The sequence below is a fragment of the Megascapheus bottae genome, chromosome 32, assembly GCF_031878675.1.
Source record: "Megascapheus bottae isolate mThoBot1 chromosome 32, mThoBot2.hap1, whole genome shotgun sequence".
Classification (NCBI taxonomy): domain Eukaryota; kingdom Metazoa; phylum Chordata; class Mammalia; order Rodentia; family Geomyidae; genus Megascapheus; species Megascapheus bottae.
The window spans coordinates 3,521,459-3,534,013 of NC_143540.1; the positions used below are offsets into that span (position 1 = coordinate 3,521,459).

Below are 12,555 nucleotides of genomic sequence, written 5' to 3' on the forward strand. Positions count from 1 at the left end.
AGATAAGGGTCTCACAAACTTTCCTATCCAAGCCGGCTTTGAAACACAATCCAATACTGAGTTTTTCTATTGCATCAGATGTTCTTCTGTGTGTCCACACTATAAAATTCAGGACTATATAAGCCAGATGTCTCTGATGAGGACCTGAGGTCCTGGTGCTCTTAATGTGACTAGGCCAGGATTAAGTCATGTGATCAGATCTGCTCAGTTTCAAGTGGCCAATCCACATTTCTCTCTGCACTTGTTTGTTATTGTCTATCAAAATCTAAGATGGTGCAGCAGGCTGGGGAATGAAACGGGATCTTGACATCCTTTGGGCCTTTCAGGTCTCTACCTACCCAAACAATCCCGTGATGTTTTTTATTCCTATCTGGTACGCAGAGAAGGGTGGTTCACTGATACCCAGCCTGGATGTTTTGGGCAGGTCAAGGCTGAGCAAAAAGAAGTGTTGGAGACAATTCACCAGCCAGTCAAGGTACTTCCCTAGAAGTGACCCTGAGTGGGACTGAAACTTGAATGCCTACCTTGTCTGCTTCTTTTAAATGACCCTGAGGATTCAGAATCTCAACCCAGGATTTCTGTTCACCCGTCTGCCGTCTGTCTGTCTCTCTAGGGGGCATCTGCAGCCTTTCCCACACATCTTGCTGGCCTTCTCTGCAAGGTACCAGGTCCTATCCATATTCAGCCTGACATTCTAATGGGGAAGAATGACTAGTCATGAGTGTGCTTAACTGAGATGAGAGGGGTTTACTGCCTCCTGGACTTTCTGTTCCTGGCAGTCTTTGCTGACCTCAGTGTGTATCAGCAAGACCAAATGCTGCCCCTGACATCTCTGGTTTCAGACTACAATTTGAGGATAGAGTTAGGGAATTAGTTCAAGGTTGACAATTGAAGCAATGAAAGCTAAAACAATCCTACTCAAATAGGTTTTTCTTTTTTTGGGGGGGTGGAGTGGCACACAGCCTTCAAACTTGCCTTGTGTGTCCAATCAGCTTTTGAGCTGCCCCTCTCATGCTCCAGCAAGCCCCGGGCACCATTCATAGCATCCATAGGTAGTCACACTGCCTGTGGTCACCATTCTCAAGAATTTGCCCTCACCACCCCAAGCCGCTCCTTCTTATCTGTTTATCTGGGTTAACTCAGATAACTAAGTGATGCTCAAAGTGGGTTCTCTTGTGTAAGCTCCATTTCACACCTACGTTGAGTGTCAGGTTAAGTGACTTCCTAAAGGGCACAATGGTGAAACAAGAATTGAAACCCAGGTCCCTCTGGGTTCACTGCTACAATCACATTTCCTTCATGCCAGTCCTGGGCCTTGAATTCAGAACCTAGGAACTGTCCCTGAGCTTTTGTGTTCAAGGCTAGGGCTCTACCACTTGAACGAAAGATCCACTTTGGGCTTTCTAGTATTTAATTGGAGATAAACATTTCACAGACTTTCCTTCCGAGGCTGGTTTCAAACCAGGATCCTGAGATCTCAGCCCCCTGAGTAGCTCGGATTACAGGCACCCAGATATGCAATTACATTTTAATTTAATTAACCACTATGGCCTTTTTAGGCACTAAAAGTCCTCCACATATGCCTCTGTGCTTTCCCTTGTTAGCCAAAGCCAGCTAGCAATTTGACTAAACTGTCTCACCCCACTCAGCGTCGGAATCTTTCCCAGCCTCTTCTGCCATCAGCCTGCTTTTCTCTATGCCCTGCGCCATTGTCTAGGAAAGTCCTCGAGCTTGCACTGGGTTTTCTTCACAACCTGCTTCTCTGTCCATCTCACCTTTCCACCTCTTCATCCTCTCCCCCATACAATCCCAAGCTTCCTGTTGTTCTGCACTAGTCCCATGTGAGCCTGTGATCTCCCAGAGATAATGTGAATGTCTCCCTCACTGAAGGTTCCCTGTCAAGGGCAGATACTCATCCTTTGACCCCATGGAGTACAATGCCTCACACTTGATCTTCTCTCCTACTCTGGCATTCACTAATGTAATGGAGTGTGTGTGTGTGTGTGTGTGTGTGTGTGTGTGTGTGTGTGTGTGTGTGTGTACATATGTTCTCATTGCTCTGAGCGCTTCTGGAATCAAGATCTATCACTTAGTTGGTGTGTGTGTGTGGCTTTGGGTATAGAAAGCTGTGCTAAATGCATTTCTTAGTTTCATAGAACCTCATATCCCATTCCTCCCCATCCTGTTTATTTCTTTATGCCCAGAAACTAACAAAAAGCACAGCAGGTGCAGACTAAGCATTGCCTGAACCAGCAGGTGGATCACAAATTGATCATACATTCTATTTATCCGACCCTTTGCAGGTTCCATCAATCATCAGAGTGGAGAAGGGTCTGGTTTAGCTAGTATAAACAAGAAATAAATGAGTGCTTGAAAAAGATCAGAGCTGGAAATGAAAAAAAAATGCGAGTTGTAATCTCAGCACTGGAGAGGCAGAAGTAGAATGGCATGTTTAAGTTTAACCTGAGGTACACAATGAAAAGAGACAGACAGACAGACAGACAGAGAATGAATTGGGTGCTGATGGCTCACACATGTAATTCCAGCTATGTGGGAGTGTGAGATCTGAGGATCATAGTTTGAAGCCAGTCTGAGCAGAAAAGAGTTCAAGCTCCAGAACCACAAAAGAGAGAGGAATGGAAAGGAAGATGGGAGGGGAAGAGAGGAAGGGAGGAAGAGAAGAAAGAAGGAAGAGACAGAGAGAAGGAGAGGGGAAGGGAGGAAGGAGGAAGGGAAGGAAGAATGGAGGAAAGAAGAACGGAGGGAAGAAGGGAAGGAGGGAGGGTCTTCGTTGTTTAAAGGCCTGGCTGCTGTGGAAACAAATAAAAACAATTTCTCCCTCAAAACCAGTCTATCATCTGGAAATCAGAACAATCCAATAAGCCCAAGATGGGGCTCTCAGTCTCTGGTCCCAAAGAAGTCACCTGAGCAGCCACAGCCATCTTTGACAGCTGATGCTGTTGCTCACAGGTCTCCTGTGGACACGGTGTGGAATGCTTGTCTGGGGCACTTCACTGACAAGTTTGTGAGGTCACAGTAGCCTTAGGCACAAAATCCCTATGGTAGGTTTTTTGAAAGTCACAATTCTTCACCTTCAGCTGTATCCTTCACCATGTGACTCTTTTTAGCCAAAGGGACCCTAGCAAAAATGAGACACACGCTTGAAATCAACTTGCACAGAGGTTTCTTTTTCTTGATGCCTCTTTCATCACCATAAGAGCAAGACCCAGGTACCAGATATCTCAGATGAAGCCATCCTAGCCTGTCATTACCAGCCAGACCTACACAGCTGAGCAATCTCAGCCAAGGTCACTGACAGCAAGTGCCATAAGGAAGGCCAGCCCAGGTCAGCTCAATCCTGGCAAACCTGAACCAAACAACTACTGGTGTCCCTGAGGTTTGGGGAAATTGTGTCTTTCACAGAAATACTGTGCCATTTGACAGTTACCCACACATATTTTCATTGGTCTGAGTTTTATGGGCCAATGTGCCCCTAAGAACAGAAAAGGAACATGTACTAAGAATCTCAAGAAGGGATCACCCAAAAACATCCTGCAGTGTCAAGGTCCCTAGAATAAGTGCAGAACCTCCAGGGAACCACTTGAAAAAAGACACTGTGTAAATGCTGGCATTTTTACTCCTTCGTCAGTGATCAGACTTCATATTTGTCAAGAATCCCTAACGTGATTGCCAGACTCGCTGATTTTTTCTTTCTATACAGATGACCCCATTCAAAAGTTTTATTAATCCAATTAAAGGACATTAACATATTTAAGCCACAGCCTATCCCACTACCCCCCTTCCTTCAGAAATACCACATGCCCCTGACTATCTGCAGAGAACTGCTGGATTCATAGAAAATTATTTAGGAAATCTGTTAACAGACTACTGTGAAACTCAGTCATTATCTCTGAGATTCTGGGCACCAGTGACAGAAATCAAGGCATGTGTTTCCCATCCCTACACCCCCAACACATATTTTTTTAAAGAAAGGTCTTTTAGACCTAAAAATATAATGTGCAAATGTTCAAAGACTACTTGTCATTACTTCTCTGAAGATGTGCAGAGGCTGCACTTTTAAGTGCTAATGTCTTAAAAGGGTCTCCAGACTCAGAAGAGCCATAGCTCAGTTAGGCTGTAGCACACTCAGACCAGTGTCCTTGCCACCAGGCTGCTATCCCCACAAACTGGCCTAGTGAGAGCCTTGCAGAAGCATCCCAGGACCAGGTTCACAAGCTAGGAGAAGGGATAAGTCCCCACTGGATAAAGAGCTGACAGAATCCTGTGGCCAAGAATCACAGCCAGCTCTATCCTGGTCCTGCCACCTGCTTGTGACACAGCAGCTGGGAAATCATTACCTCCCCGCAACCTTAGCTTCCTCAGCTGAAGACAGAGACACCTTTGTTGGAGGCTGTCGTGGGAGTTAAATCAGGAATGCTTATGGAATATTTAGCATGGCCTCTGGCACTCAGTGAGCACTCAAGTAAACTTGTTGTCAGTAAATTACAGGTAATAGATTGGGAAAGACCAGGTTCAAGCAACATAATTACTAAACCAAGGATATGACAATTAGAGCAAGCCAAAGAGCCACAGATATATCCCACAGCTAAGAATATGTTGATTATGGGGCCGGGAGTTTGGCCTAGTGGTTAAAGTGCTTGCCTAGCATGCGTGAAGACCCGGGTTCGATTCCTCGGTACCACATACATAGAAAAAAAAAAGCCGGAAGTGGTGCTGAGGCTCAAGTGGTAGAGCTCTACCCTTGAGAAAGTCCAAGGACAGTGCTCAGGCCCTGAGCTCAAGCCCAGGACTGGCCAAAAAAAAAAAAAAAAAGAATATGTTGATTATTTGGACTGACTAGTTCCCCCATTCTGTCTGCTCAACATGCCTCCGCCTGTCATCTGTCCACATCCTCTCAGGGCCCACAGACCAGGAGAGCAGCAAAACAAACAAGAACACACTCATTAGAGCTGTGCCTAATGCATGAATCACTTGTTCTGAGAACATGCCAGGCCTTAGATAATGGATGAGCCATCTTGCCTATCTTCTTATTCCCAGGCACACTACCATAGATAAAAACCGATCTGAGGATCAAGGTTCAAAACCAGCTCAGGCAGGAAAGTCTGTAATACTCTTATTTCCAGTTAGCCACCAGAAAACCGGGAGTGGTGCTATGGCTTAAGTGGTAGCTTTGAGCAAGGGACAGTGTCTAGGCCCTGAGTTCAAGCCTTATGACCAAAAAAAAAAAGGAATTTCCAAAAGATAGAACTTTTTAGTCTCTTTGATATGAGGAGACCTTTTTTTTTACTTTAGTTATTTTTCTGATAGGGTCTCATGTCTATATCCAGGCCATCCTCAGACTGCCATTCTCCAATTTTTGCTCCCCAGGTACTTGGAATGACAGGCGCACACAGCCACACTCAGCTTATTGGTTAAAATATCAATCTTTTTTTTGTCTGGACTGGCCTTGAACTTCAACCCTCCCAAACTCCATCTCCTGAGCATCTGGATTACAGACATGCACCACCATGCATGTACCATTTTGATACCATTTTGAAGAGTATTTGCTAAATGCTAGGCAGGCATAGCAAGCAAACACTCATACATCATCAGTCACCACGAGCTTGGATGGTTTATTGCTATTCCCATTTTCCAGGTAGAAAGTAGAGGCACAGAAACAAAAGCAATTTGCCCAAGATCTCACAGCTGGTTAGTGACAGAGGTGGGACTTGAACTCGGGGAACCAAGTCCTTTAACACCGACACTGGACCACCTCTCAGAAACACAGCCCTGTTTCTTGCAATAGGACCATCTCACGTATGCCACAGAACCTGATCCCAAAACCACTTTCCTGTAGTTTGTGTACAGAATGATCACATTTAATGTCCTTTCCTGCACACCAGCCATGCTACCATCACATCGGGCCCTTTGCAAGACACAAGCAGGAAGGTAGACACTGAGATCCCCTGCTGCCTTTGCTGGGGGTGGGATGTGGGTGGAGCTGGCAGGAGCCTCCATTCTCCAGGACATAACACACAAGTCAACTCTTGATGATCATTTACAACTTGACACCCGCTGCTCTCCTTTCCTGCCTATGATGTCTTCATAGGAGCGATGATTTCGCCAAGGTCTTACTTCCTGGGAAGGGGGCTGCTGCTTAGACTTCCCTAGACTGCATGGGGCGGGTGGGATCAGGGAAGGAGGAAGGGGTGCCTTTGTCTTGATTAAAACCCTCCGCCTTTGCCTTTGCTTGCTTCCAACAGCACATAGGGTCCTCGTTTAAAGCTGGGGTGAAAGGGTTTAAATGTCTCCAAAGGCCACAGAACTTCTCAAGGGAAAGAGGGTGATGATTTCAGGGTAAAGCAATCAAACACACATGTATGCCTTGCTCCGTGCATACAGAGTGACTTAAGAATGAAGAGTTAGGAAAAACAGTTTTGAGTTTCGTTGAACCAACATTGGAAAAATGCAGCAAGACCCTTTCCAAATCCAAAGCAGAACCGTGTCCTTCCACTCCGGTGGGAAACTCGGGCTTGGAAACCCAGTCTCCTGGGGCTGCCAAGAGTCCTAGCTTCAGAATTGTCCCCCCCCCCACTCCCAATACACACGACACACACACACACACACACACACACACACACACACACACACACACACACACACACACACCCCCTTCTACAGAAAAGCAGATAATCCTGAAGCCACTGTCCCAGGCCTAAAAACCTCAATTGCAGGGCAAGAGAGAGATCAGGCCAATAATTCCCCAGTTGCAGAATCTACATTTTGCTTAGCTGTGAAACACCTCCCTGGGCAAGAATGTGGGTCAGTCCTTGACTGGGTAAAATTTAGTTGGGTTCAGAGATTCTCCAGGCCATGTGTAGATGGCTCAACAAGGCCCCACGAACAGTGGTAACCTTGAAAAAACCATGTGGGCTTTTTTTTCTCCCCACTGGTTCTGACATCCTCATGACCTTGACTTCCTCTCTCTCCTACTTTTGCTATCAGATACCCTCCCAGTGGTCTCTGCTGTCCCTTGTCTAACAATCTCCTGATCTCTGGCCTTGCCCCTACCTGCCAGCTCCCCCAAATCTTGAGTCTCTATTGGACAGCGCCCTGCCACCCCCTAGCCTATGAGAAGTTGCCTTGGGCTGAACTTCAATGCCTCATCCAATCAGCTGTGGCCAGCAGGTATCACCACACAGTTCAACCCCTTTCGTAACCACTGCATAAGGAATTACCTTAGCTCCAGCCTCTTTTTTTTTTTTTTAGTGTGGGAAGGAAAATTAGGAATCCATTTCAGCCTACTATGTTACAGATCTTGAAATACAGGCCCAGAAGTTCTGAGTGGAACATCAAAGGCTAAAAATAAAACCTCAGCCTTAGGGAAGTATATGTGTGTGCACATGCACGTTATATTGTGTATGTGAATATAAAGCTTTGATTGGGATAAACCTATTTTGTAAGTAGAACTAGCCTTTTAAATCACAACTGTCATGGAGGCCTCTGCTTTCCAGGAAGTTATGCTGATCAGCAGTTGTTTTTGCAATCATGGTGATTATGAAACCCTTTATTTTGAAAACATTTCAAAACAAGGCTCCTTATGCACTCAGCTTTCACTAGCCCACTAGAGGCAAAATGGTGCAGATGGTTCCCTGTGGTCCACGCATTCACGCGTTATCCCTGTGGGCCATTCAAGTCCCCAAATCTATTCTGTAGTCAGCATGGAAAAATGCAGAGGCAGGCTGTGGTAGGGGGGAACATGTCAACTCATCCCCAGCACTCCCCTTCAGCCGGCTCCCTAACCCACACATGGCTGAGCCATGACACAATGGCCGGGTCTTAGAGAGAATAATTCATTATATAATTAAAAGCGTTCTCCTCTCCCTTCCCCCCCTCCCGCCACATCGGAGTTGATTTCTAAAGCAACTAACTTCTGGGTTAGTACCAATTAGGAAATACAAACAGAGGAGGAGCTGGGCCCCTGATGGCAGGGCTCACACCCACAAGGGTTTACATAAGTTGTCAGATGCTTGTGCCAGAGACCCTGATGGAAGGCTGGGCAAGAGACAGCACCCGTGCTCCTCTGGACCTTTCTGGGATGGTTTGTTTCCAGAGGCCAGGCTTACAGAGCACCAGTGTGGAGTCCTGGAAAGAAATGGGCTTTGAGAGGAGAGCCACACAAATTCAAAACCCTGCTCCACCTGTTATCAGCTAGTGAGGAAGGTCCCATCCTCTTTCTGCGTTCACTATGACAGCTGTCACACTACTTACCTACCAGAGTTCTGTGAGGGTCCCACACACCTATAATCCCAGCTACTCAGGAATGCAGACAGAAGGATCTGGTGTTCAATGCCAGTTCAGGCAAAATGTGAGACCCTATCTCAAAAGGAGCTAGCTACTGGCATAGTTCAAGTGTGAGGCCCTGGGTTCAACTCCCAAGGTACTGAAAGAAAAACTAAAGAAGTGTAGACATAGGAAACAGTATAGACCTATTACAGACATGCCTTCCAACCTCAGAGGGAGTTTGGGAGGCATTAGCCCCTTGGTGGCATGTCTGCCCAGGAGTCTCAGGAGAGGAGGAGGCATCTCCAGCGAACACATGCCCTCCCAGACCACTCATCATCTGGCAGAAGGGTTTCTCCATCCCTCCTTGGCCCTCCACAGAACTCCTAAGCTCTCTTTTCTGCAGCTTGCTCCAAAGAGACATAACTGACAGGAAATACAAATACATCATCTGAATGGGGTGGTGAGAGATGTGTGCATGATGCTTTGCGGGGAGGCAGTGTCTCCTCCAGTGAGAGGAGAGGAGATGAGGGATGAGGAAGGAGGTATCCAGGCAGATACAACAAGATAGCTGAGGCTCAGAGGTGACAAGGTAGAAGGTGCGGGTGACACCATGGCTTTGTCCACAGAGTTAAGGAGCTCCTGCTACAGGTGTGGATTTGGGAAGGTGACCCTCCCCACCCAAATGATGAACATGGCCAGAACAGGTGAGACTCAAGGGTGGAAGGGAGGACAAGGCAGAGGCAGCCCGCCAAGGGAGCAAGGTAGCTGGGTGGCCTGCTGACAGCTGGGCCTGGCTTATCTTCACTGTGAAACCAGGGAAAAGCAATCTGACAAATGAAAAGACTCTCATGGCTGGGAATCAAGTTACCTGTGAGGCACACTGGATGTGCCACAGCCCTTCTCTGGCCTCCTCCTGGGGTCTTGGGAGCCCAGCCCTAGCCAAGCCTAGCCACACAAACTCATGTTGTATGTAGGCCCTTACGCTGGGTGGGGAACCCAAAATGAGCCTTCTTGGGAGACACAAGGGCAACTCAACAGCTGAGTTATAATCTGGCCCTGAATAGTCACCCCGCTGGTTAAGCCATCCAGCCACTTAGGCCCAGGCTAGATCTTCTCCCATCTCAGAACTGACCCAGGACCTGCCTGTATATCCCTCTTCTACTCCTACTAGGCAGGTGTCAGCCTCACTCTGTCTTGTGGCAGAACTGCTATCCACATGTATAGAGTTGTCCTCACTGTGGGCCCAAATGCCCTTCTCCTAGACTAAGTGTTCAAATCCCCTGGCATCCATCTTCATGACTGTCCATTTAGGGAGAACTGACTTCAACCCTCCCCTGAGGTTCCCTGTGTGATCCTTCCAGATCTAGAAGGTTGCCATGGTATCAGGAGTGCTATAGGCCTGGCCTAATCTAAGAAGCCTCAGACAGTATGTCAGGTGACCAAGCCTGGGTGGACATGGAGCCCGGGGTAGAGGGAGAGATAACTCCTATCACTTGGACTAAGCGAGGAGTCCATCATGTTCTCACCATCCCTGCTCCCAGCTGTGACACAGTGAAAAGAGCTACACCAAACAAAGCTCAGGCCAACACATACCTGTCTACCCCAACTGTGATACAAGAGGGAAACACATGCCCAGTTGTAGCTCCATCCCCTTAGAACCAGAAATGCATTACTTTTACCTTGTCAACTTAAAAGAACACATAAACAATGACTGACATGTATAATTCATACACTCCAAAAGCCAGTCTCTTCCCTGTTAGCTCACTCCTTAGCCCTGCCTTCTCCTTGCTCCCCTTCAACTTGCTTTAGGGCCTCTGCAAAGGATGCACAGAGCTTTGACAGGCACAACTGCAGCTGACTACTAGCCTTGATCCCCTCTTCCCTGAACCTCTGAGTCACACCAGATGCCTCCCGTGTGTGTTTTCACCAAGCTCTGGCCATGAACTGAGCTCACTGGGGTGGACTTACCCTGGAACTAATGACTGAGGAGTTGTGTTGATCTCTTCAGATGAGGACATAGTTGAAGCTTTGGTCAAATTCATGTCATCTGTTTTCTTGTCCTCTCTCCATGACTAGCTATGTGGCCTTGACTTGCTCATTGTGCCTGGGCTTCCATCATCTCTGAAATAAATGAGTTAGATCATTGCTAAAGTCCTAGAGAACTTGAGTTTTCTACTTAGCAGTCCTTCCTCCTATATAAACGATCACTCACCTGAGAACCGTGTATATTGCAGGGTCTACTCTTGCACCAGACCTGCGCAGACACAATGATTAACAACAGTACCCTTTCTAGATTCAGAAAGTTCCCTACAGGGCACTCCTGTAGCCATACAACTAACCAGAGTTGACACACAAAATAAAATGTATTTCTATAGGAATCATTCAAGCTTCTTCACTTGCCTTCCTCAAAACCCCCAATAATGTCCACCCAAAGTCAGTGGGTATAGTTTCCAGAGGACTTTCTAATCTTCCACAGGTAGATGGACCATCAAGAGCTGGGTCTGTCCTAGTCACTCTGTAAGTCTCTAATGTCTGATACCCACAATCCATGGAGTCCACAGAAACTTTCCATACACAATTCTCAACAGCAGTAACTTCTATCCTAAGGAGCAACTCTAGGGAAATGGAAACGGAGGAGCAAAAGGTAGGCTAGGAATTTGCAAAGTGTCCCTACTGACTGAACATCACACACACACACACACACACACACACACACACACACACAAGTCAGACCCACAATCCCCAACAAGATCAGGTATTTGTGAATACATACTGATGTACACATCCTGCAAAAGGTTCCTGGATGAAAATGACCTGCAACAGTGCCATCTAGTGGGAACCAGAGGCTGGCCCGACCCTCATGGTTTCCTTGCTGAGCCTCAGAGGCAGCATTTTAAAGATTCAGGATGTAACCAGTAACCAATAATCCTAGCTACTCAGAAGGCTGAGATTTGAGGATTACGGTTCAAAGCCAGCCTGGGCAGGAAAGTCTGTGAGACTCTTGTCTCTAATTAGCCAGCAAAAAGCTAGAATTGGAGCTGTGGCTTGAATGGTAGAGTACCTCACAGGCCCCCCTTTCCTCTACTCCAAGGGATTCTTCTGTGATGCCACTCCACTCTCCCAAGTCCTTTACAATGCATTTCCCCACCCTGGGATCACGTGTAAGGTCACTTATCACTACCTCTTCCATATGATGCAGTGAAGTGTGAACCAAGGTCTGAGATGTCCACTTACCCAGAGGGCCCTCAAGGTCACAAAGGTTAAGGGATTCACCTGAGACCACCCAAGTAGCAGAAGAACCTGGCCTGGGACTCAGCTATCTGACCTTGCACTGCCTCTGACATTTGGCCATTTGTGTGTGTGTCTGTGTCTGTGTGTGTGTGTGTGTGTGTGTGTGTGTCTGTGTCTGTGTGTGTCTGTGTGTGTCCACAGGGAATGGTCTGGCTGCAGAGTGTGGCCATAATGGTGAGGTGGCTACAAGCACAGGAGAACCTGGACACTGACTGGTGCTGGCAGGCATGGTACTGGGCACATGGACTGACGACCATCCACAGTCCAAAACATGTAATGACAATGGACAGTAATGCCCTTGCTGACCTCTTAGGGTCGTGGGGACAGGACAGGGAAGCAATTTACATAGCAAATCACCCCAGCCTCCTCCTTCCCCCAACCAGCATCAACCAATCTGGGAAGTTGCACATAGTAGGACACTGTATCTTGGAAAAGAGATGAAAAGGAGGAAATGTCTTATAGAAGGATACAGAGATATCTCACAGCATCCCAGTGCAGCTGTGAATGAACTGAGGTCACATCTGCCACCTCTTCATGTCCAGGGAGGTGCTGCTGGTCCTCCCACTTTGTTCCGTCCCATTTTCATTCTCTTTCCCTGTCTTTGTATCTGTCTGTCTGTCTCTTCAGCTTTCTATGCTTACTCACATATAAGCACACAGCCTCATTCTGCCCAACTAGAGTTCTCAGCATCTTCCTACAGTGTGCAGACATTGTAATGTGGCACCATCTCCTTTCTCTGTCAGTTTAAATATGAATGGCAGTCGGGCAATGGTGATTCACATCTGTAATCCCAGCTACTCAAGAGGCTGAGAGCTGAGGATTGTGGTTTGAAGCCAGCCTGGGCAGGAAAGTCCATGAAACTCTTACTTCTAATTATTCATCACAAAGCCCTAAGTGTAAGCTGAGGCTCAAGTGGTACAGCATTAGCTGGGGGAGGGGGAGAATGCTCAAGGACAACACCTACACCCTAAGGTAAAG

At 47.1% G+C, this 12,555-nt stretch overlaps 1 long non-coding RNA gene across 2 annotated transcripts in view; it reads right to left on the reverse strand.

Moving 5' to 3' along the window:
* LOC150043034 (uncharacterized) overlaps nucleotides 1-12,555 on the reverse strand; it is a 97,098-nt gene that overhangs the window by 71,786 nt on the left and 12,757 nt on the right. For both annotated transcript variants that reach the window (XR_016533483.1, XR_016533484.1), the window contains exon 2: nucleotides 10,255-10,407. This is a non-coding gene — a long non-coding RNA (uncharacterized LOC150043034). The remainder of the gene's footprint in view (nucleotides 1-10,254; nucleotides 10,408-12,555) is intronic.